The 21,328-nt window shown below is 37.8% G+C and overlaps 1 long non-coding RNA gene across 1 annotated transcript in view; it reads left to right on the forward strand.

Annotated features, from left to right (window-relative positions):
- The window catches only part of LOC146397853 (uncharacterized), a 137,258-nt gene that overhangs the window by 95,484 nt on the left and 20,446 nt on the right, over positions 1-21,328 (forward strand). Inside the window, exon 7 of the long non-coding RNA XR_014825119.1 lies at positions 18,326-18,408. This is a non-coding gene — a long non-coding RNA (uncharacterized LOC146397853). The remainder of the gene's footprint in view (positions 1-18,325; positions 18,409-21,328) is intronic.

Here is a 21,328-nt window from a genome sequence, read left to right on the forward strand (position 1 = left end):
CCTCTTCACTGCTTTCTGGCTTGATGTATTGAATAAACATTTCTGTTGACTATTTTTTCCTTGGCTCGGTTGTACAAAGGATCTCATCAGGAGATGGATGTAAATGGGTAGGTTGTTTCTCTGCAAAGTTGAGCTTTTACCCTTTGCATCAAAAACTACCTGTAGAAATGCTCCTCTATGGAGGGAGGTTGGGACCTACCTTGGAGCCAGGTAAGAGGCTCATTGTTCTGGAAAATTCCATGCCTTCTCTTTTCAGAGGCCAAGAATCCTTCTGTCATCTGAAAGGTTTGGAGTCATTGCCCAAAGGAAAATTCAATTTTTACAAGTCTGAAATTAAGGTAGTGAACTAAATATAAAATGCTGAACGGAATTAGTAAAAAGTCATTTTTTCATGGGGGATATAATTGGGCCATAGATGTCATGGGTTCTGGAGTAGAGGTCTTGAGTCTCTCGTCACCTATAATCCATGAAAAAAATTGTATTTTCTTGCAAAGGCATCTATTGTTTGTTACGTAGATGTTTTTTCTTTAAAAGGACGGATGGCATTTAAGAAAGATATTCACCCAGAATTCTATACACAGGGTTTGAAGGAAAAAAAAAACAGGAAAATGGAAAAAAAGGAAGTCTAGTCAGCAGGTTTTATGAACAGATGCATTTCTTTCAGGTAAATCTGTTGAAAGGGACTAGCGCTATTTCAGACCTCCTGGGGAGTGCTGGGGTCTCCAGCATGCCTTGCCCTCCTCAGACAGCAATGCTGTCACTCAGATACAGCTGCTCCTCGGGCCAACAGAAGTTTCGGTGTTTGAGCCTAGACTTTGCATTTTTGCCTTGAAAAATTCTGTTTATTTCTTTTGACTTGAAAGTGCTTTCTCCTTAGGCTGAGGCAAAAAGCAAAAGAGCTTATTAGTAGTCAAGAGAGACAAGAAGGAGTTTCTCTGTGCCTTTGTGGCTGAATAGTTTTAAAAATCTAGATATAATTGCTTTGATATTTCTTCCATCGACAGGTGGAATCTACAGGTGACTTCCTTGAACGTCAGCAGATCTTCATGAGTGACTTGACGCAGGGAGCACAGTTATGCTGTGTGCCTTGCACGCTTAGGTTAGGTAAAGCCACACGGCTTCCGTGGTTTCTCCTCAGGACAGTTGCTCTGGGCATCTTCAGTCATCATATTTATAGTCTGGGTATTCTGAGACAGCATGGAGCGACATTGTGCAATAAAGGATTAACTCAGCAGGTCCAGTTTTCCAATCTTTGAACACTAGAAGGTAAGGTTGGATATAGTTCCCTGTGCTGTACAGGAGGACCGCATTGCTTATCCATTGTAAAAGGATAGAGCAAAGGATGGAGGATAATAAGAGAAAAAGAACATATGTATATGTATGACTGGGTTGCTGTCTGTACAGCAGCAGTGGGCACAACATTGTACATCAACTATACTTTTGAAAAAAAGGAATTGCAGGGGAATTCCCATCATGGCTCAGTGGTTAGCGAATCCGACTAGGAATCATGGGGTTGTGGGTTTGATGCCTGCCCTTGCTCAGCGGGTTAAGGATCCGGCGTTGCCGTGAGCTGTAGTGTAGGTTGCAGACGCGGCTTGGACCCCGAATTGCTGTGGCTGTGGTGTAGGCCGACAGCTACAGCTCCGATTTGACCCCTAGCCTGGGAACCTCCATGTGCCAAGGGAGTGGCCCAAGAAATGGCAAAAAGACAAAAAAAAAAAAAAAAAAAAAGAAAGGAATTGTAAATATGTAGGTAAATATGAAAAATTTTGTCAGACTTTGAAAAAAATTTACTATGTAAAGAAAAAAAATGGTTGGCTTTTGTGTTCCCCCTGGGAGATAACCTCTATGTCTTCAGGCTATCCTCCCTGTTAAATAAGAATATTTACCTGGGCCAATGCTGGGAACCTTGGGCTGCAGTGTCAGCTTGAACTCTGGAGACCTAAGGTCAGCCATGCCTACATGACTGACCCTTAAAATACTGGACATGAAGTCTTAGGTGAGCTCCTCAGCTTGGCAATTCTTTACATGTATTGCTAAGCCTCATTGCTGGAATTAAGTATTGTCCACGACTCCCCTAGGAGAGGACAACTGGAAGCTTGTCCCTAGTACCTTCTAGATTCGTTCCTATACACCTTTTTCCGCTGCTGATTTTAATCTGATCCTTCTGCTGTAACATACCATAATTATGGGTATAACAACTCTGCTAAGTACGCTGGGTCCTTCGAATGGTTCTTTGAATTCTCTAGAATGTAAAGGTGAACTCTGAAATTATTTGGTTCAAACATCTCCTAGGAAACTGATTTAAGCTTAATAATACATTTGGTGGATGAGGAAACTGAGACTTGAATTTGGTAAGTGACACGTTCACATTCATACCAGTCATTGTCTCCACATAAGACTATGTTTGAACCTCTCCAGAAAGTCCTGTACAAGACTATTCCAATGGAGCATTTATGGGTTTGTCATTTCATTTGACACTGTGTTCAAATGATTTGGCTAATAGTGAAGCCAAATATGTTTTCAGGAGCTCCCTGTCATGGCTAAGTGGTTAATGAACCTGACTAGTATCCAGGAGGACGTGGGTTCGATCCCTGGCCTTGCTCAGTGGGTTAAGTATCCAGCGTTACTGTGAGCTGTGGTGTAGGTCACAGATATGGCTTGGATCCCGCATTGATGTGACTGTGGCTTAGGATGGCAGCTACAGCTCCGATTAGACCCCTAGCCTGGAAACCTCCATATGCCATGGGTGCAGCCCTTAAAAAGACAAAAGACCAAAAAAAAAAAAAAGTTTTCAGATTTTCAGCGTAGCTTGCAGCCAACATGTCTCGTTATTTTGTGGCTTTGTGATGTCAGCAAGTGCAACAGTGATATGCTTTAACTTTTCATCCTGCCTCCAGGGTCAGGTGTGCCTTTCATTTATCTGTACACTATTTATTAACTAGTGTTTGTGACAAAATACACTGCAAAATATACTTTTTTAAAGTACAAAAGACTGTGTGTCCCATTCTGGACACTGTGGCCACCCTTTTCCTGTTTCTCTCTCTGCTGCTGACCCATCAAAGGTTCTGCCCCATAGGGAATGGTTGTGATGTTTCTGACAGTTCTTGAAGGGCAGTTATGGCTCTGCAAAGAACATTTCATTTTTTATTTAAGAGGTTTAGAACTACTTTGGCTAGTAAGTGCCTCTGTTTGTCAGGGAAGAGGAAAGGTTTGTTGTTGGAAGAAAAAATGCACAAGGAGAAATTTCAGAGGCTGAACAATTTTCTTCAACTACCCTTTTCCCTTTATATAAAGTATATAGACTCCCATATAAATTAGGAATCTAATCAGAATGGTATGCTCCACTTTACTGAGATAGTTTAATCCGTTTAATCAGGACATCTCCCAGGAACTGATTTAGGCCCAATGATACATAATGGCTATGATTGCAGCTTAAAGGAGGTAGTGATTTTTCTTAATTGAGACACTTTCAGGTGATTTAGTGCTGCTTCAGACTAGGTATGGGTGAGTGTGTATGTGCCTGTGGTCTCTCTGGTTCAGTTTTTTTTTTTTTTAATCCCATAATAAGGTGTGCAAGATTGACTCAGACAACAGTGTCCATTAGTTTGGCACTGCCCCAAGTACTCACCCTTATTCAAAAGACAAAGGAGATTAGACTTCTTGGCAAAGAAATGCCATGCTCCTTTCAGCAACTAGGAACTGGTACTTTAGCTCATTTCAGGAAGCTATAGTGGGCTAATTAGCATTTCCTTTGTAACTAGCTGGTGGTAGAAGAGATTTCCTTTCCACTCTTTGATTCTGATTCCTCCTTTGCTCCTGAGTGGCCTTCTTGCTGGGATCTTATTTAAAATCCTGTAGGTTGACTGAAATTTTGTGGTGTTGAGAAAAATTTGAGAATGACGTACTGGATGCCATGGACTGAAATATGTCCCTCAGAATTCATATGCTGAAGCCCTAACCCTCAATAAGCTAGTATATGGAGATAGGGAGTTTATGAGTTTATTAGTTTTAGGTAAGGTCATAAGGGTAGAGTCCTCGTGATGGAAGCAGTGCCCTTTATAAGGAGAGACACCAGACTGACATCCACGCCATCACTTGTTTTTGACTTCAAGAAGACATCTTTCATTTTTGTCGGATGAATGAAAATTCAGCATCCATCAGTAGACAAAAGTGCCTCTGTGACAGCTGTGCAATCAGAAGCATATGGCAAGGGATCCAGGAGGATTCTCACCCACCTATTTGGCTGGTAATAGGCATTCAGACCTTGATCCCTACAGAAGATCCCACAGTGGCCCTTGACACAACTCCAGCATCTCTTTGCTGTGGTCTAAGAGACCCTGAAAAACATCCCTTTAGACAATCAGTCATAAATTAGAGAGACTTTGTAGAAATCCAGGTTTCCAGAGAAGACATTTCAGCACACTGTTGGAGCCAAAAATTTACAAGTTTGGACTCATTGGAAAGGGCACTTAGTAAAGACTAGAAGAGGGAACTGCTATTTCAAATGTGAAGATAGCAATGCAAAAATTCAAGGAACATGAAAAAAATCAAGGATACTTGAAACCACAAAATGATTACAATACTCTTTCAGTAATTAATGTCAAAGGCATGGAGATCTCTGATTTACCTGATTAAGAATTCAAAATAAACTGTTTGAAGAAAACTCAACAAGCTACAACATAAAAAGGCAGTTCAACAAAATCAGGAAAACAATACACAAGCAAAAGGAGGAGTTCAACAAAGAAGTATAAATCATGAAAAGAAGCAAACATATTATTGAGCTTAATAAGAATACGATAAGTGAAATGAAAAATGCAAAGGAGAATATTTATAGCAGAATGGATCAATGGATGAAGCAGATAAAAACGTAAATTAGAAAACAGGAAATGTGAAATTTTCTATTAAGAAGAAGAAAAGGAAAAAAAAGAAAAAAGAGTGAAGGGAACCTCCATGATATATAGGATACCACAAGAAGAACCAATTTGCAAATTATTTGAGTTCCAGAAGGAAAAAAAAGGAGAAGGTGGCAGAAAGTTTATTTAAAGAAACAATGGCTGATGGAGATGGAGTGGAGAAAAGGGAATTCTCCTACACTGTTAGTGGGAATGTAAATTGGTACCACTATAGAAAAGAGTATGGAAGTGCCTCACAAAACTAAATGTAGGACTACCATATGATCCAGCCTTTCCATTCCTGGGCATATATCTGGACAAAAATATAATGAAAAAAAGATAGTGTACCCGTATGTTTGTAGCAGCACTATTCACGATAGCCAAGACATGGAAACAACCTAAATGTCCACCAACAGATGAATGCATTAAGAAGATGTGGTACATATACACAATGGAATACTACTCAGCTATAAAAAAGAACAAGAAAATGCCATTTGCAGCAACATGGATGCAGCTAGAGATTCTCATACTAAGTGAAGTAAGTCAGAAAGAAAAAAACAAATAACATATGATGCCACTTATATGTGGAATCTAAAATATGGCACAAATAAACCTGTCTACAAAACACAAACAGACTCACAGGCATAGAGAATAGACTTGTGGTTGTCAAGGGTGAGGGGAGAGGAAGCAGATGGACTGGGAGTTTAGGGTTAATAGAAGCAATCTATTATATTTGGAATGGATAAACAATGAGATCCTACTATATAGCACAGAGAACTATATTCAAAATCATGTGATAGAACATGATGGAACATAATATGAGAAAAAAGAATGTATATATATATGTATATGATCGGGTCACTTTGCTGTACAGCAGAAATTGGCACAGCATTGTAAATAAACTATACCTCAATTAAAAATAAATTAAAAATAATGGCTGAGAAATTCCCAAATATGGAGAGAAATTGGGATACCCAAATTCATGATGCTTATAGGTCACTAAACCAAATCAACTTAAAGAGATTCTAAGGCCATTATAATAAAACTATTAAAATTCAAAGACAAGGATAAAATCTTACAAATGGCAAGAAAAAAGAAGCTTGTAACTTACAAGGGAATCCCCCCACAAGGCTAAATGGCTTTCCTGGCAGAAATGTTAAAGACCAGGAAAGAATGAGATGACATATTTAAAGTACTTAAAGAAAAAAATAAAAAGAGAGAGAGAGAGAACTGCCAATCACCAAGAAAGCTCTCCTGGTAAAATTAGAAAAAGAATATGTGTATGTGTATATCCTGGTCACTTTGCTGTACAGCAGAAATTTGCCCAACATTGTAAATCAACAATGTTTGTTTTACCAGAAAAACAAAAGCTGAGGGAATTCATCACCACTAGACTGTCCTTACAACAAATGCTCAGAGTTCTTCAAGGTGAAATAAAAGGAAGCTAATTAGTACCATGAAAACATATAAAAATATACAACAGCTTTGTTAAAGGTAAGTACTTACCCAGATTCAGAATACTGTAATACTGCGGTATGGTAGTATGTTAACCACTTAATTCTAGTATAAAAGTTCAAGGACAGGAATATTAAAAATAATTATAGCTAACATAATGTGTTATTGAATACACAATATAAAAACAGTAAATTGTGACATCAGAAACCTAAAAAGGGGGGGGGAAAGGTGGACTTCTTTAAATGTGATTGAAGTTATATTGTCATTAGCATACACTAGGCATGCTAGTATACGTTATATCTATAAGACGATTTATGTCAGTGTTGTAGTAACCACAAAGGAAAAATCTATAGTAAATTCACAAAAGATAAAGAGAAAGGAATCAAAGCCTGCCACTAGGGAAAATCATCAGTTCACAAAAGAAGACAATAAGAGAAGGAGAAGAAAGGAACAAGGGGAATACAAAATAGCCAGAAAACAATAGATGAAATTATAAGTCATTACTTATCAATAATTACTTTAAATAATGAAAAGTAATACTCAACTATTTGCTACCTACTAGAGGCTCACTTCGCTCTAAGGATACACAGAGGCCCAAAGATAAGGGATAAAAAAAAGATATTCCCTGCAAGTGAAAACCAAAATAAAGCAGAAGTAGCTATCCTTATATCAGACAAAATTGACTTTAAGCCCAAATTGGTAACAAGAGACAAAGACGGTTTTTATATAATGCTAAAGAGCTTATAACAATCGTGAATACATATGCACCCAATGTTGGAGGCTCTAAATATCCCTGATGAATATGAATGTAAAAATTCTTAACAAAATAGTAGCAAACTGAATTCAATAGCACATTAAAAGGATCACGTCCCATGAAGAAGTGGAATATATCTCTGTGATATAAAGATGGTTCACCATACACAAATGTTGATATACTACATTAATAGAATGAAAGATAAAAAAATCATATTATCATCTCAACAGATGCAAGAAAGTATTTGATGAAATATAATATCTATTCATGATAAAAATTCAACAAATTGGGTCTGAGAACATACTTCAACATAATATAGATCATATGTGACAAGTCAAAAGCTAACATTTTACTCAGTGGTGAAAGGTTCAAAGATTTTCCTCTAAGGCCAGAAACACAGCAAGGATCCTACTTTCATGACTTCTATTCAACCTGGCACTGGAAATCCTAGCCAGAAAAGTCAGGCAAGAAAGAGAAATAAATGACATCCACATTAGAAAGGAAGAAGTGAAATTGTCTTTGTTTGAAGATGATGTAATTTTACATATTTAAAATCTTAAAGCCTGCTCACCCAAACTGTTAAAACTAATCAACAAATTCAGTAAAGTTGCAGGACAGAGAGAAATCAACACAGACAGAAATGTGTTGCATTTCTATATATAATGGAATATATAAAAAGAATTAAAAGAAAACAATTCTATTCATAAGAGCATCAAAAACAATAAAATACTTAGGTATTAATTTAACCAGGGTAGGAAAACATCTTTATACTAAAAATAAGATGTTTATGAAGAAAGTTGAAGGAAATATTAATAAATTGATAGATATCCCACATTCATGGATCTGAAGAATTAACATTTCAAAGTGTTCACACTACCCACAATCACCTGTAACTCAACACAATTCCTATCAAAATTCTAATGGTGTTTTTTGCAAATTTTTATAGAATGGCAAAAGACTCTAATAGCCAAAGCAATCCTTAGAATAAAGAACTAAGCTGGAGCCATCATGTTTCCTGATTTCAAAGTATACTGTAAAACTATAGTAATCAAAGCAGTATTGTATAAGCATAGAATAAGTCACAAAAACTAATGGAACCAAACCTAGAGCCTGGAAATAAAACTTGAATATATGACAAACTAATATTTGATAAAGGAGCCAAGGATACTCAGTGGGAAAAGGATAGTTAGTTTAGTAAATGGTGATGAAAAACTGAATAACCACATGCAGAAGAATGAAATTGGACCTCTATCTTATACACTCACACAAATGAATTAACATAAAACCTGAAATCATAAAACTCCTAGAAGAAAACCGGGGAAAAACACCTTGACATTGGTCTTGAGAACAATTTTTTGGATATGACATGAAAAGCAAAAGCAAAATCAGTAACTGGGGCTATATCTAGTTAAAAATCTTCTACACAGCAAAAGAAACAATAAACCAATGAAAAGGTAATCTATAGAATGGGAGAAAATGAGATTGATATTCAAAATAACATAAAGACACATACAACTCAATAGCAAAATCCTTAAATAATCTGCTTAAAAATGGGCAGAGGTATTTAATAGACATTTTTCCAAAGGAGATATGCAATGGCCAACAAGTATATGAAAATTGCTCAACATCACCAATCATCAGGGAAATGAAAACAAAAAAACAATGAGCTATCACCTCATAACTGTTGGAATGGCTAATATCAAGACAAGTCAACCCCAAAACTAATTGAACTGATCAACAAATTCAGCAAAGTAGCAGGATATAAGATTAACATTCAGAAATCAGTCACATTTCTGTATACTAACAATGGAATATTAGAAAAAGAATACAAAAATACAATACCTTTTAAAACTGCACCCCCAAAAATCAAAAACCTGGGAATAAACCTGACCAAGGAGGTAAAGGACTTATATGATGAGAATTATAAAACATTAATCAAGGAAATTAAAGAAGATCTAAAGAAGGAAAGAAAGGCCATGCTCCTGGGTTGGAAAAATTAATATTGTAAAAATGGCTATACTACCCAAAACAATCTGCAGGTTCAATGCAATCCCTATCAAATTACCCATGACATTTTTCACAGAACTAGAGCAAACAATCCAAAAATTTATATGGAACCACAAAAGACCCAGAATTGCCAAAGCAATTCTGAGGAACAAAAACCAAGCAGGGGGTATCACTCTCCCAGACTTCAAGCAATATTACAAAGCCACAGTCATCAAACAGTGTGGTACTGGTACAAAAACAGACATATAGACCAATGGAACAGAATAGAGAATGCAGAAATAAACCCTGACACCTATGGTCAATTAATCTTTGACAAAGGAGGCAAGAGCATAAAATGGGAAAAAGCATTGCTGGGAAACCTGGACAGATGCATGTAAATCAATGAAACTGGAACACACCCTCACACCATGCATGAAAATAAACTCAAAAATGGCTGAAAGACTTAAATATAAGACAAGACACCATCAAACTCCTGAAAGAGAACATAGGCAAAACATTCTCTGACAACAACCTTATGAATATTTTCTCAGGTCATTCTCCCAAAGCAACAAAAATAAGAGCAAAAATAAACCAATAGGACCTAATCAAACTGAAAAGTTTTTGCATAGCAAAAGAAATCAAAAAGAAACCAAAAAGACAACTTACGGAATGGGAGAAAATAGTGTCAAATGATGCAACTGACAAGGGCTTAATCTCTAGAATATACAAGCAACTTATACAACTCAACAGCAAAAAAAGCCAACAACCCAATTGAAAAATGGGCAAAAGATCTGAATGTTCAACATCACTGATTACTAGAGAAATGCAAGTCAAAACTACCATGAGGTACCACCTCACACCAGTCAGAATGGCCATCATTAATAAGTCCACAAATAACAAGTGCTGGAGGGGGTATGGAGAAAAGGGAACCCTTCTTCACTTTTGGTGGGAATGTAAGCTGGTACAACCACAATGGAGATCAGTATGGAAATAGCTTAGAAATCTATACATAGAATTTCCATATGATCCAGCAATCCCGCTCTTGGGCATATATCCAGACAAAACTTTCCTTAAAACAGACACATGCACCTGTGTGTTCATTGCAGCTCTATTCACAATTGCCAGACATGGAAACAACCCAAATGTCCATCAACAGATGATTGGATTAGGAAGATGTGGGATATATACACAATGGAATACTACTCACCCATAAAAAAGAACAAAATAATGCCATTTGCAGCAACATGGATGGAACTAGAGACTCTCATACTAAGTAAAGTAAATCAGAAAGAGAAAGACAAATATCGTATGGTATCACTTATATCTGGAATCTAATATAAGGCACATAAGAACCTTTCCACATAAAAGAAAATCATGGACTTGGAGAATAGACTTGTGGTTGCCGAGGGGGAGGGGGAGTGAGTGAGGTAGTTGGGGAGCTTGGGGTTAATAGACACAAACTATTGCCTTTGGAATGGAGTAGCAATGAGATCCTGCTGTGTAGCACTGGGAACCGTCTAGTCACTTATGATGGAGCATGATAATGTGTGAAAATAGAATGTGTACATGTATGTATAACTGGGTCACCATGCTGTACAGTAGGAAAAAAAATTGTATTGGGGCAACAACTATTAAAAAATAATAAAAGAAAAAAAAGAAATAAATGTTGGTGAGAATGTGGAGAAAAGGGAAACTTGTGTACTTTTGTGCAAAGGTAAATTGATAGAGCCACTGTGGAAAATGGTATAGAAGTTCCTCAAAAACTTAAAAATAGAACGATCACATGGTCTAGCAATTCCACTTCTGGGTATTTTTCCAAAGGAAATGAAAGCAGGATCTCAAAGAAATATCTGTACTCCCATGTTCATCACAGCATTATTCCCAACAGCCAACATGTGGGGAAAAAAAAAAGTGTCTACCTATGGATAAATAGATAGAGTGTCTATTGGTGGATAAATAGATAAAGAAGAAAGTGTATATATGCAATATACTATTCAACCATGAGAAATAAGGAAGTCCTGCCTTTTGCAACACTAGAGATGGACCTAGAGAGTATTATGTTACACGAACTAAGTCAAACAGAGAAAGTCAAATACTGCATGCGATCATATGTGGAATTTAGAAAGACCAAACTCATAGAAACAGAGAATAGAATGGGAATTATCAGAGTCTGGGGATATATGCGGAGGAAATGGGGAGATGTTAGTAAAAGAGTAGTCGAAGGGTACAAACTATCAGATTTTTAAAATTATAGTTGATTTATAATGTGTCAATTTCTGCTGTATAGCAGAGCAACACAGTCATATACATATATATATATATATATATATATATATAGACATTCTTTTTCTCATATTGTCTTCCATCATGTTCTATCCCAAGAGATTGGATATAATTCCCTATGTTACACAGTAGGATCTCACTGCTTATCTGTTCGAAATGTAATCGTTTGCATCCACTAACCCCAAACTCCCAGTCCGTTCCACTCCCTCCCCTCTGCCCCTAGGCAGCCCCAGGTCCATTCTCTATGTCGGTGAATCTGTTTCTGTTTTATAGATAGGTTTTAGATGAATACATTTTGGGGATCTAATGCACAGCAGGGTGATTATAGTTAACAATACTGTATTACAGGTTTGAAAGTTGCTAAGATCTTAAAAGTTCTCACCCCACACACACACACACGCAAATAGTAATTATGTGAGTGATGGAGGCATAAATCATTTCCCAATGTATAAGTACATCAAATAAATAAGTGGTACACCTTAAACTTATGCAGTATTATATGTCCATTACAGCTAAATAAAGCTTTGAATTAAAAAAAAGAAACAGCAGAAAGATGGTTAGAAAATACAGCTAAAGTTTCTTATTAAGCATAATGTTTGACGTCTTTAGTTTTGGTATTTAATCTTTATTAAACATTGAGTTTTCTTCTATCTTTCTCATACAAGAGGCTTTCAAAAATATCATAATAAAATAGAATCTTATTCAATGTTTTTATATTGCATTACTTGAGGTGACAATATTATCTTTTTTTCATGAGTCTCTTAATGTGCTAAGTTATATCGATTTATTTTATATTTGAAAACTCCTTGCATTCCTTTTGGCATAAACCTGTCTTGTTCATGATATAGTATGAACTTCAAAGAAAAATCAAGTATTATTGCTGCTAAACGCGGGGCTATTGAAAATTAGGCCTGTAAAAGAAAGGCCTCAGTTAATCCCAATGTTTTGTTTTATCCTCCATCTCTCTCTCCATACAAAGTTATATTTTGCTTTCTCAGCATACACAAAAATAGTTTTTGCCATGAAGAAACTTTTTAAAGCACTAGGGCTCAGTTAAATAAAAATTTACTCTTAAGTTCTCGAATATCAGATATTTTGGAAAATATAGCAAAAGTAGGAAGAGGAACAACCACTTAAACCACTGTCATCCAGGGATAAACTCTCCTAACATTGGAACTCAGGTAGCTACAGCATGAGATGCTTTTCCAGAAGAACTACATACAGACATCAGGACCACTGAATAGGGAAACACTGCCAGACCTCAGTGTTCAACGAGCCCTGCGGGGAAGGGGCTGTTTGCTGAGATCCTGCAGAAGCTGTGGGTGTTATTTCCGTGTTGACTATGTCATGTAAGCAGAGAGCAGTCCTTCTAGTTATGGCGCCAAATGGACAGAGAGAGTTCGGGCTCTACTTCCAGTCGTACATCTCCCAAGTACTTTAGTAGGGAATAAAAGAGACATGCACCAGCTGGTGAGGCCTGGAGTGAGCTGAGGTTCTGGAATGGGAATTGAAGATAGGCCCGGCATATTTTGAAAGGTCTGCTAAAGAGGCAGAATATTATGAAGGCTTTTCTGTTGTTTGCCTGTGTGCTTCAGCCACCTCTATTAAAGTATGTTGGGTAGCTTTCGTTTCCTTGTGTTCCCTCAAGAACAGGCAATGATCCTCTACTCTGAACATGGATTCCATCTTTTTTCATGGGTAAGTTTGCATTTGGCCTTGGTTTTAATTTGAATTCACAAAGCTTGTACTGGTTATCCTCCATCATCCCTGTAGATCTATGCTGTATATTTCTTTGCCCTCCTCTGTTTACGGGAAGGAGGCGGACATCTCAGACTGTACCACTCACTCAGGCTCCCTAGCCATGTGGTTTCTACTTGGGTTTGTCCAATGGGAGGCCATGTTGCACCATATTCCATAAAACTCTCAATCCCCCACTCCCAGGGGCTTATGGTGTCAGCCAAAGCTGTGTTCTTTTTTTTTTTTTTTCTATATATTTTCTTCTTTGGTTTTCTTAACTTTGGTACTTCACTATTTATTTTGGCGTCCTACTATACAGCACAGAGAACTATGTCCAATCCCTTGGGGTAGAACATGATAGGAGATGGTATGAGAAAAAAGAATGTATGTATTTGTATGACTGGGTCACTCTGCTGTAGAGTAGAAATTGATACAACAGCAAATCATCTATACTCTAATAAAAAGTTAAAATTTAAAAAGAAATAAATGGAATCATAGAGTAAAATAAATAAATAAATAAAATGTGTTCTTCTCCCTACAGCCACCATTCCTATAAGGTGGTTTCTCAACTATGACTAAGGCCCTTGCTGGGTTCTGGTGACATCATTCATTCCCAATATCCCTTCTGGCTTAAGTATGTTAACGCTATTGACTTTTCTCCTGCTTGCCCTCACCTCGGTAAACAATCCCTTCAGTAACACCTCTTTTATTAATCCCTTAAGTGTGCTATTTATTTTATGTTTGGACCCTGACTGAGACACTTGTTGAAAGGCCTGGCCATGTCCCACATAGTGGTGTATTTCAGAGTTTGGAGGATACCATAAGTTTAGGACAAAACTTTCCTGTTCTTTGGAGTCAGATTATAGCCTATGTGGCTTTGATGTGCCCAAGAAATTAATGTTGCATTTTAAAGAAGACAATGAACATGAGGATTCCCCATGTGAGCTTTCAGACACACAACTTAATGATTTTAGAGGCATTTTGGTCCTTTGGCTGCTAAATACTGTAGTTAACTTTGAGCTTGACATGGAACTTCATGATCGCCCATTGTGTTTTTCCATGATTTTGTTTTGAAACCAGACAGTGGCTCCCTAGTAGTTTCATTCTCACCATCTTAACTGCAGACTTTAGTGATAATAAGAGCAATAATAACAACAATGTAATAATAATATTGTGTGTCAGGCATGATATATGTACTCTTAATAGTTGCACTATTGATTGAGGAAGCTGAGGTTCAGGGAGAAGCAAAGTAATTTACTTAAGTTCACACATATGAACCAGTGACCCAGTTGAGACCCAGGTCACCCTAACTCCATTCCTGAGCCTTGAATGTGGTTGTTTCCTCCCCCTTCTAGAATTCCCTATATTGTTTTAATTCTACTCTTTCTTTCTTTCTTTTTTTTTTCTAACCAGAAGCAACTTATAATTTATATCAGGCATATGCATTTCACTTTAAAATGCCTAAAAATCCTTTAGCTTTGAGTGGTACTTATTACTTATTTATCCACAGAAATACTAATATAGAATAAAAATATTTTGCTGGGTAGTTTTGCTTTGCACCTCCACACCCATTTTCCAGTTTGTTATCTAGTTTAGAAAGTCTCCTTTGGAGTCAGAATCACTGGACTTTCTTGACTAGTGGGTCAAATAAGAGTTCTAACTGGATTGAGTCAATAGGAAGCAGAAAATCAGTCATGAAAAAGTGAAACTGTGCTTCCCCTGGCTCTACTACATCTAGATCCCAGGTTTATAGTGAATGCATTTCTCCCCAGGCCACAGCTCCTATTGGATGAGCTTTTAAGAGAGTCCACAGATTCTCTGGACCAGAGGTAGTTACAGCTCTCCTGTATTGCTACCCTCAGCTCTGCCCACTACTCAGGAAAAGGCCTTTATGAAACTGCCCTCATTGCCCCAGTGGACTGTGCCAGAGAGTTCCTGCCATAACCTTAGGGGAGAAAATTTTACGATTTACCTAAAGGTAAACCATGAGTAAATGAAAGAATAAAACCAAGATTCAAGAATCATTTTGGGCTCTTGAAAGTAAACTGGAGAGACCTAGCCAACCTTAAAGAAAGAATTCTGTTGGGAGGAATAAAGGCAAAAATCCCACTGAGGACAACAGCCCTTCTGTGAGGCAACCAGCTTCTGAAGCATCTCCTATCCTGTTCCTCTAAAGATGCTCAGAGAACCACCAATGTACACACAGCTTGGACCTCTTCTAGATAGTAACCTATAAAGGTGACACCAAATCTTACCTGTAGAAAAACAGAGTTTTAATATTCTGATCGTAAATTGATCCCTCTTCCTTCTTACCACTAAAACCCTCCAATGTCCCTATTATCCTGTCAGTAAAAGGAAATACCTTTTTACTTTGACTTAACAAAATTATCATCTTTTCATAACTCTCAGTGACATAAACAATTTTACACTACAAATGCCATGTGATTTGGAATGTAAAATTTAGGGCCCATCTCACGAGCCAAACCCACTGTTTTAGAGCCATGTTGTAGGCTCTGGAACAAAATATGAAGTAGAAAATGCCACCCGAATTCCGTTGATGCTGTGATTAAAGGTAATGAAATATCCTTTGAAAGATCTGAAGTGAAGAATAATGTTGTCAAAATGATAGTTTGAAAGGAAACACTTACGGTGAGCACCAGCTCTTACTTGGATTCAGTGGTTCATTCTGCACATATCACAAAACTGTTCTGGTGTGTCCCCATACTAAAGAGTCCCAAGGGCAAAGGCTGTCTCCTCTGTAATCTTCAACTTTATCTGCTCAAACAGGCATGGGGACATCTGAGGTAGTCACCTGCAGAAGGGTTTGGTGGAGGAGTAGAATGCCTATCTTTCCTGCTTGAAGGCTCCCCATCTTCTCAGATGGGTTTGCTTGGAGCCCCCTTCTTGTCATTGGTGATGAAGGCAGGGAGCACATCACTCCTTCATAGGGAAAAGGTACCACTTTCTGAGGTGGATCATATGAAACGTCTCTCACACTTTATCATTTGTAGATCTCTGCTTTCATAGGTTGGAGAGTAGAGAGGGCAGTGAGAACATGATTGGAGTGGTCATTAATAAGACCTGATAGGTGCACCTGGCTGTGTGTTTCATGACATTGGTTAGAAAGTAGACTGCTTGTTCTTTGTTCTCCATTTTCAGCCCTCATTGCTAATTCTAGGGTAAAAAGAACAATCACGTTTAATGAAGTTTAAATGGTTTCTAATGCAATATAGAACAATAAAATTGGCTGGGTGTTTGGTTGATCTCATAGCCTGTCTTTCCACCTTAAAGAAGCACAGTATCAACTATCTTAGACAAAGTAGAACTCCTGTCGTTCTTTAATAACTGATCCTAGGATTTGGTCGTTACTATCAGGAATGTCCAACTTAGTTACAACCTACCTCCTCTAGGTTATAGCATATGCCCCTCTTTCCTCTGTGGAGGAATAGAACCATCCATCTCTGCATCCCCTGTCCAGCATTCTGATAAATGTGAAGGTAATTGCTTTTTAGCTGAACCCAAGAACCCTTCCTCCCCTCCCTTCCTCCTTTTCTCCCTTCATTCCTTCCTCCCTCCCTTCTTCCCTCCTTCCTTTCTGTTAGGACTAAAATTTTCTTTTGTCTTTTTTTTTTAGGGCCACACATGTGGCACATGGAAATTCCTAGGCTAGGGGTTGAATCAGAGCTGCAACTGCCAGCCTATGCCACAGCCGCAGCAACATGGAATCTCAGCCATGTCTTCAACCTACACCGCAGCTCATAGCAGAACTGAATCCTTAACCCAATGAGCAGGGCCAGGGATGAACCTGTGTCCTTGTGGATACTAGTCGGGTTTGTTATTGCTGAGCCGCAATGGGACCTCCAGTCCTAAATTTTTGAGTTAATACATTTTGTGGGTCACCTTTGCTAGCAAGTTATATATATTTTTTTAGGGTCTGGGTTACCCTTGTGCCTCTTAAATTACAAACCACTTCTGAAACTGCCACGGCAAATGCAAACATTTCTACTCAGGAAGAATCTCCTCAACATGGACCCTTGCTTGAAAGATCTGATGTGTTTTTATGAGTTTCTGGAAACTTGAATTTTTTTTATATCTTTGGGGAGAAAAATAAGCCCTGGAAAACATAAAGGGGCAGGAAAGGAGGGGAAAATATGAATGTAAGTTATTTCAGGAAAGTTTAAGAATGCAGGAGATGAGTAGAGTTTTATACTTTGGGGATGATTTAATGGCATCAGTCGGATTGATTTACACATTGAATAGTTGTGCATCGTGCATTATGTGAGCCAGTCCTTGGGCATGGTGATGGAGAGGCTGTTAATAGGCATGAAACATAAAATTACACCAGTTACCAACATGTACTAAATACTTTTTAAGTCAAAGAACTTGAGTGAAGATAAAGGCCAGTGGAGAGAGATAGGAAGAAATCAAGGGAAGTTTCATGTACAGAGTCTGTGTCTGTGGGTTTCACATCAGGGTTTTGCATCTGTGGTTGGTTAAATCCGCAGATGTGAAACCCACAGATAAGGAGGGTCAACTGTGTTCATTGCACATTGAAGTTTTATATAAAGCTCTTGATCATTTGCAGAGTTTGGTATCCACTGCAGCTCCTGGAAACCCTCTCCCATAAATACCAAGGGAGACTAAAATCAGAGGCAGTTGATCTGAGTCTTTAAGTTAGTTTAGTTATGGAAAGATGCATGTGCTGAGAGAGAGGAGGAAAGAGAAGGTTTCCACATAAATAGGAAAACATGAACCAGACACAGGTTATACATGTTGCTTGGTTCTAGTTCGAGGAAATTAACCTGGTATGTGGCTTCTAATAGTGTTATTTTCTGGAGGAAATCATCCAGGAAATCTATGATGAGATCATTAAACATTTCAGTGCAAGATACACTTGCAATTAATTTCATTTGCAATATGCATGCTTATGAATCACTGTATTTGTTAGGATGTTGTGAAAAGGTCAAAACTAATTATGTATTTGTTATGATGAGCTTAAAATTCTAGCTGTCATTTGTTATCTTGGTTCCCTTGGGACAATGCAGACTCAATTCCATCCCTGCACTGGAATTCTGAGTGTCATTTTTTTTAAAGCTTTAATGAAAATGTTTCTTTCATCACTATAATTTGGTTTATTATGCTTAATGCCACCAAATTACTTTTAAATCTTGGCATGGCTTTATTAAAATGGTCTCATTTAAATTTGCTGCTCTAGGTACAGAATTCGTCATGAAGATAAGAAAAAGCAGCCTGCCTCTTCAGTAATATTCTGGAAGTAGCTTAATGACAGATCTGCAGGTACTGAAAATGTTATCAACACATTTAAAATTCTCTCCGATGTTGGTGATTTGAAAATCTTTATCTTGTGTGTGTGTGTTTTCTGAGATTGTTATATTTCTTGGTTTCTAACTGAAGAATTTTCCAGCATGTATTCCTTGTGGTTATATGGACATGTAAATCCAAGAAAACTCAATGACATTCACAATTATAGTCTTAAAAAAAAATCAAGCATCCCAACAAAATTTCACCTTTGAAATTTGATCTTTTCAATTCTAATATTCCCAAAGTCAAAGGTTATCTCTTCAAAATTTGTGACAGGTGTCTACATGGCATTTGCCCCAAAAGTTGGCATTCATTTTTTAGGAAATCTTTATTACTGGCTATATGTGAGAGGCTAAATAACTTCTATAGAGTGATAGATATATAAAAGAAATATTCTGATTCATTCTAGAAGTTTACAGTCAACTGGAGTTTACAGTCTAATGGTGTCCTGTGAGGTTGCTGAAAACATGATGAGACTTGAGTTGCTTATGGGAACTACCATGTCATGCCATTCATATGTTTTAATTATGATTTGAATGACTTGTCTTATGAATGAGAAGTGTTCAAAGAGTAATTTCAAATCAGTAAAACAACTACCTCACAGATGTGGCAAAGAGTTCATTTTATTAAATATTAAGAGTTAGAAACAACATTTTACTATTTAAGGGCCTTGTCAAAGCATTGGTGTACTTAAATATTGCTTCTAGGAAACAGCAATAGCAAACATCAATAGACAGAGGAAACTTTTTATCTGTTCTATTAAATGATGATGGGAAATGATTTTGTGGTCCCATGGATAGTTCTTCAAAATTGAGTCAAGGTTTGCATTAAAACATAAAGATAAGATTGTATGGTGCCATGGTTAAGAGCCTCTGGACTCTGAGATATTAAAGTTAAAATCTTAGTTCTTTTTTTTTTTTTTAGCTGCGCTTGCAGCATGTGGAAGTTCCTGGGCTAGGTATTGAACCCATGCCACAACAGTGACAACACCAGATCCTTAACCCACTACTCTACAAGGGAACTCCAGAATCTTAGTTCTTTAAATAAACAGGCAATCTGACAATCTGACTTTGATGGAGTGCAGGGCTCTCTTGCCTTCCCTTCACTCCCTTTGGTGAGGCTCATTTTTAACATTAATAGAGGTTTCAACTTTATTAGTGAAACTGTGTGGCTGCCAAGAAGAGGAAGCTTGAGGCCAATGAGCAAAATGTCCTATGACATATTGTCCAAATTGAGATACTCATGAGATGGCAGAGGGAGCTTAGCCTCTAGGACTTCACAATTTCGGGCTTACTGTAGAACCATTCCGGGCAAACTAGGATGTCTAGAGACTTGTCCAATGTAGAAAAAGGGATAGGAAATGAGGGGTGAAAGGAAGGAAGAAGGATCTGAATGTAAATAAACAAACCAACCAGACAATACATGCCCATGCATCGATTTTGAAGTCTCCGTTAACCTAGGAGTCTGTATAAAAATGGAGTGATTTCTCTAACTGGGTATCTTGTGGGCAAAGCTTAAAAGCAAGTCTCTCTGGTATACCCAAGACACACTATGAAGATACAGACCTGTAAAGCCAGCCTACCTCCTCCTGGATTTCTAAATATCACCACGTCAGGATGGTTTAATGTTGGTCATTTTCCTCCCAAGGCTTATGGGACTTTGAGTTACTACTTGTAAATATAGTATATATATCTCCACTCTGGAGGATTTACTGTTCTTATTTTGTCCTGTTTCTTTCCTCTACATGGTCATTTTTTAAAGAAAGGGGACCTGGAGGAAAAGTTTCTCTTCATTTATGGGACTAGCCCTGAGCAAACCTGAGCACTGAGTGTGCTTTTGAAGTCCCAGCCTTACCCTTTATCACCTCTTCCCCACCCCAAAAGCTACCTTCTCCAAGCACTCCATTACCATAGGTGGGATGGCTTCCTGGTCCTAGCCCTGTGCACTTCTGGCATTCCTTTGGAGGTCCTTCATCAGTGAATGGCTGTCCTCTCTCTGCTCTAAGCTGGAGCATCCAACTCATAAATGACTTGAACAAGGAGATGGTAACACGAGCCAGCTTGTTACCTGATGCTTTGGCCTCTCTGATGTTGGAGAGACTCTGGTGGGCTATATATTTTGGAACGGACAGACTTTATGCTTCTTTAAACAGAGATAGCTCTTAGGGATTTTTCCCAGCATAGACACTCTTAACTTTGGTTCTCCATCAAAACAACAATCATAAGAGCTTCTTCATTAAGAACCCATTGAGTCCTTTCAGCTCAGGCAAAGAGTTAAATTCAAGCAGCAACTGCTGAGACAGAAAAAAATGCTGGTCAAACATATTTTATCTTCGCCTAGGTTTCTTTCACCCTCCAGCATCTTCTTGGCTAAGAATGGAAAACTCTGAGCACCTGCAAGTATCGGTAACCCTATGGGGTTATTGCAAGCAGTCCAAAGGATCTCTTCCCTTTTCTGTACACGAAAGGCAAGAAAGGCCCGGATTTGAAACTTGAAAGGAAAAGAAATCTTCACATTTCAATCAACACTGACCTTCCTCTCTCTTCCCAAATATTTCACCAGAGCCATTTTTTCCTAATTAACATCAAGAAATTGCTGAAGGAAGAAATGTTAGATCCAGTTTTTAATTAACTCTGCCATTGATTTATACATAACTGTGTATGAGTCATTGTTCTTTAGTAAGAAGGATGAACATCTCAGAGATTAATAGCTGATCTCAGGGATTTTTTCCTGGACTAGGTTCCAGATATTCTGCAGGTTTCTTCTTTTTCCCTTCTTTGAACTCATTAGATTACTCTGTTCTTCACCCCAACACACATAGGGGCCCACAGAAATATATGCCCATAGATACACATCAAATGAGTATTCAGAATAAAATACTGGTGGTCTGAGGAGG

This window comes from Sus scrofa, chromosome 13 (genome assembly GCF_054392235.1).
Source record: "Sus scrofa isolate SSC_HxYL_T2T_F1_AM1 chromosome 13, Sscrofa_HxYL_maternal_Yorkshire_Landrace_v2.0, whole genome shotgun sequence".
Taxonomy (NCBI): domain Eukaryota; kingdom Metazoa; phylum Chordata; class Mammalia; order Artiodactyla; family Suidae; genus Sus; species Sus scrofa.